This window comes from Orbicella faveolata, unplaced genomic scaffold, assembly GCF_042242905.1.
Source record: "Orbicella faveolata isolate gen_17 unplaced genomic scaffold, um_ofav_v1 contig_34, whole genome shotgun sequence".
In the NCBI taxonomy this organism is placed as follows: Eukaryota; Metazoa; Cnidaria; class Anthozoa; order Scleractinia; family Merulinidae; genus Orbicella; species Orbicella faveolata.
Window position 1 is genome coordinate 10,045,001 of NW_028301563.1, and position 5,000 is coordinate 10,050,000.

The following is a 5,000-nucleotide window of genomic DNA, read 5'->3' on the forward strand; positions in this document are numbered from 1 at the left end:
GATTTTGGATAGATTTTGTTGTCAGCAATTTTCTGTTTAGCTTTTTCAACGATTCTTGAGTAAGCTACAAAAGTTATATAGCTCTCTTGTCCTCCTTCTTTTTGCTTCTCGACATCTCTCGTATCTTTGTGTTTAACTGTCTTGTGTCGTTTCAGTCCGCTCTCGCTTTTGCATATCTTGTGGCACAGTTCGTACACAACGTTTTCGAGTTGAACCTGTTGTAAACAAAAGTAACTTTCAGTTGAGAAATCAGTCATAAAACGATACTACAAAGTCTAGTTCTAAGCATAGTTAATGGAAATAAAATAAGAAACCACTTAATAATTACATCGTCAGTACAAGGATTTAGTTATAACACAAGTCGCTACAAAAAAGCAGCACCGATGATACCCGATGATACTCGATCGAGCTGAAAGAAGATGAACGTCAAAGCACAGCGCTTTTCGCTAACTTCTGGGTGGCTAAGAAAGAATATAATACTTACTTCATCTGCAGCTTCTTTAAACTGTTCATCAAGTTCTTCTTCGTCTTCCAAAATACCTAAAATAGCGTCAAAATCGTCTCCAATGATAAACAATCGTTCGTGTCTGCCATATTGTTTGGGAATGAACGTTTGGCCTGTGCACGGTCAATGTCACGTGATGGTGCAATTCAACCTCAAACGCGAAACAAAAGGCCGCCCTTTGAAGTTTGCCGGGTTTCACAACCAGTCCCCTCCACTAACTATGAGAAAACCTGCAAGATTTCGAAACTATGTCTTACTGGAGTATTTCAGTCACAACTGAGTTCTTCAAAAGATCTCGGCAACACTTTCATCCTTTTCCAGGCTTCGTTATTGCTAAATTTAGCTTAGTGCTTTATTCAACTCCTACGGACAACGTTTTGGAATTCATTGCTATGATCTCGAAAGGGGACATACACCGATTGCAAACATAGTGACGATAGCACCAAAGCGGAGCTTTTTGGTAGCAACCGTTGCTAAGGGCTGGCCAGTTCTGTTTTCCTAGGAATTTTGCAGCTTTTGCACTTCGCAATCGGATGCAGAAATCGAAAGGAAAGCTGGTTTAAGGAGATATGTCGTCGAAATATTCCTAAGTAGATATTTGGGGAGCTGTAAAGGTCAGTATTTTTACTAAATCAGCGTTTGCATTTTCATTGTTATGCATTGTTATGCAGATTTGAGCGTTGAAAACGCAACACAATGGCGACGTATTTTATTGAAATGCATCTTTAGCTTCTACTGTATGTTGTCTGTTTTCAACGTGAGCATGGCCAGACCTCTGGAAAAGATGCATGTAAACGAACTTAAAGAACTTCTTCGCAGCAAGAATGTGAGCCTCAAAGAATTAACAGTGAAGGCACAACTAGACTGTTTAAGATTTCATGTAAGCTTTCGTTGAATAAATTTTGAAACCATTTTAATAAGCCTACGTTTAATAAGCCTACATTTTAATAAGCCGACTATCCCATGCCTGCAAAGAGTTTGGCTTGACTATCAGCATCAAAAAGACCAACATCCTGGCCCAGGACACAGACTCCACTCCTGTCATCACCATCGACAGCACAACCCTTGAAGTGGTGGACTCTTTCACCTACCTGGGCTCCACAATGACCAGCTCCCTCTCCCTTGATACAGAAATCAGCACCAGGATTGCCAAGGCCGCTGCAGTTATGGCCAAGCTCGGCAAGCGCGTCTGGGAGAACAGCCAGTTGACGGTAAATACCAAGCTCCGTGTCTACCAAGCCTGTGTCCTCAGCACTCTTCTGTATAGCATCGAGTGCTGGACATCTCACGCTGGATAAGAGAAGCGGCTCAACAGCTTCCATCTCCGCTGTCTCCGACGCCTCCTGCACATCAAGTGGCAGGACAGAGTAACCAATGCTGAGGTTCTTGAGCGAGCTGGCATTCCAAGCATGTTCATGCTGCTCATGCAAAGGCGTCTCCGCTGGCTCGGGCATGTGCGTCGCATGGACGATGGCCGCATCCCAAAAAACATGCTCTATGGAGAGCTACGCGAGGGATCCCGCCCTGTTGGCCGGCCAAAGCTCCGCTTCAAGGATGTTTGCAAGCGAGACATGAAGAAAGCAGAAATTGATCCAAACACACGGGAAGAAGTAGCTGACATCAGGGTGGCCTGGCGACATGCAGTATCTTCAGGAGTCGGGAGGGCTGAGAATACCAGAAATGACCAGCAGGCCTTGAAAAGAACCAGAAGAAAGACCAGGGCTGTCTCAATTGCAGCACCATCCTCCTTCGTCTGCGTTATTTGCAACAGAGACTGCCACTCCAGAGTGGGACTCTATAGCCACTCGAGACGATGCTCCGCATCGACATAGCGCTACACCATCGTCTCCCGAGACGAACGGCTGCCGACGACGACGTTCATTTCATTATTTCCTTGTATTTGATGTATTGTTGTAAGTTAGTATAATATTAGTATTAGAATTTTAGGTCTAGGATCTTAGACATTTTATTGGAATTATTGTACCTGTTGATTTTTTTACGGTGTATCAATAATGATTATTACAGATCAAAAGAGAAAGAAAGATGACAATTTTAAGATAGGCGTCCTCTATTCACTTCCTAGAGCGAAAGAAGTATTTCCAAACACTTCACCCGCAGCGACGACAGGCGTTCAGCAAAATGAAAATGGCGATCAAGGGAAAGCAGCCTCTTCTGTTCAAACTAAAAAGAGTAATTCAGAAATTGTTAGAGAGAAAGAAGAAAAACTCCTGTTCTGTCCCCAAGAGATAGATATGGACAAAATTTTGGACGACTTTCGCCTATGCAAGTAGACTTCTACTGTGAAGTATGTTAGAAACTCTGTTACAAACATTCAACATTCCCGTGACTACATGGTGATGAAACCGTTTGACCGTGGTGCGAATTTTTTTTTTTTTTTATTGAAGGATATATACCTCCACAATGTTTAAGTCGAGCACCACAAGGGAAGCAAGACCTTTTGCTTCAGAGGCCTTTGCTATCGAAGTCTGCGGAAAAATGAATCCCCGCGTAACATTAGGTTAGCAATTTCCACTAAACAACCCTATATGTCCCTGCATCATCTTGCACCTGTGTACCTGGATCTCTAGGGTTTTTATAATCATGCTGTGGGCCTAATGTATCTTGTTTCTCATTGCTACATGAGAAAAACGAAATCTATTCCTGACTAGTAGAATTCTACTAGTATACTAATGCAAATGCTGCAATCTGATTGGTTGAGCTACTCGTATACTATGGCCATTAGAGTGCGGTGGCTGTCGGTCGTCCACGAAATGCGACGTTTTTATCGTTTTTCGGAATTTTTGGCAGAAAGTTTAGATGTAAATGGATCATTAAATTCCTGAGAAGACTAAAAGAAGGATAATAAGAGTTTCTTGACCTTAAAATCATGAAATTATTGAGTTAACGGGTGCGCGCGCTTAAACACCTGCAAATTTACCAAGGACATTTCAATACCTACGATTTTGTTATAGTGTGAAGTTCAATAATGCGTACAAAAATAATTGGAAACCGTTATTTGCGTTAATTTCAGTTAGAATTCTACTAAAACAATTAGATTATTCGCTCTCGATTTCTATGAGGCGATAGTTGATTCGGCCTTCGGCCTCTCTCGAGCTCATAATCTAATTGTTAATTATTTGGCTTGCACCTCCCTTCCCCAGCAGTGGCACAAGCCTAGAGGAAGAAGCATCTCATCAGAACCATTGGTGAACATGGTTTTTAAGAAACCCAAATTAGCACTTCAGTACAAACGTCACCTGGCATTTCTTGTTCATTGTATCGTGCAATTAAGACAGCCCCAAAGATTGAAAGTTTCAAAGCCCATTTGCAAAAGTTGAGCAAGAATTGTGGGCGCAGTTCGTACATGAATGTTGAGGGTGAAAAAGTACCCACCAGAGTTAGGCCTGCACCCTTTGGGAGGATATTTCAGCTATCAAATGGCACCCACTGAAGGAAACTTCAAAGTTGCATGTAATGTTGACTTTTCCAAGCAACGTAACAGTGACAGTGTTCCCATACACGTAGGGGCCAAACCACCCCCCAAATGTTTCATCAGTTCTTGGATATTTCACATTATTTCGCATTACTTAAAAAATATTGACTCTTTCTACACCAAACTTGGCAGAGGAGCAGGAGAGCTATTGCCAATTATATTTGCGTGAAAAATGTCAGTAAATGTCAAAGTTGTGACGTCACAGTGATGACGTCATGTTTCTTGCCCCTTTTGAAGTTTTTAATATGCATATTTTTTACAATGCGTTTGAAAGAGCACATCAAGGGGAGTTGAAACCTGAAAAAATTTTGTCCATATCACAAAAATGAAATGAAATATGGCATTTTTAAATATGAAAAATAACTCGGCAAAATATGGAGTCCCCCCCTTGAGAAAAATCTCCAAATTGGAGCCGTAATTTAGTTCCAGCAAATGCAGCTATGTTGCACATGTCATGTGCCAGATGGCTAAAGCAAAAATAAAGAAGAAAATCGGAATAAAAAAGTATCCCTCTAGTGTTATTGCGTTAAAATAAGTTTTGTTACGTCATAACCTTTGACGTCACCTGTTTTTTAACTGTTAATACTATCCTTAGAAAGCCGAAAATCAAATTTCTAAAACCATACGATTTTTGACAACATCAAGCTTTCTATTTTTCTAGATTATTAGCCTTCCTAGGAAAAAACTGAAAAAAATAAACCAGAGAGACTAACTTTAGAAGGACAGTATGGTTAAGCAAATTCCGGGGGGGAGAGCAAAAAAATGTTTAATTTACCATATCTCAAAAAATAATCATCATAGCAAAAAGCGGTTTCCGGCATTTTACTCCTCAAGTCAAGGCCTTTCCAATGATATAATCTTTACGTCAGATTTTACAAAAAATTATAGCACGTTTTGGTGACGTCATCAATTATGACGTCATAATCTGACATTTTGTCACAACTTCCAAATTAAAATAAACTGGAGAACAAAGAAAGTTCATCTGCCAAACTTGGTTCAGAA

The 5,000-nt window shown here is 40.7% G+C and overlaps 1 protein-coding gene and 1 pseudogene across 3 annotated transcripts in view; both read right to left on the minus strand.

Annotated features, from left to right (window-relative positions):
• Nucleotides 1-594, minus strand: part of LOC149104718 (uncharacterized) — a 1,609-nt pseudogene extending 1,015 nt beyond the window's left edge.
• LOC149104702 (uncharacterized) overlaps nucleotides 1-5,000 on the minus strand; it is a 158,788-nt gene that overhangs the window by 120,151 nt on the left and 33,637 nt on the right. The window lies entirely within an intron of this gene.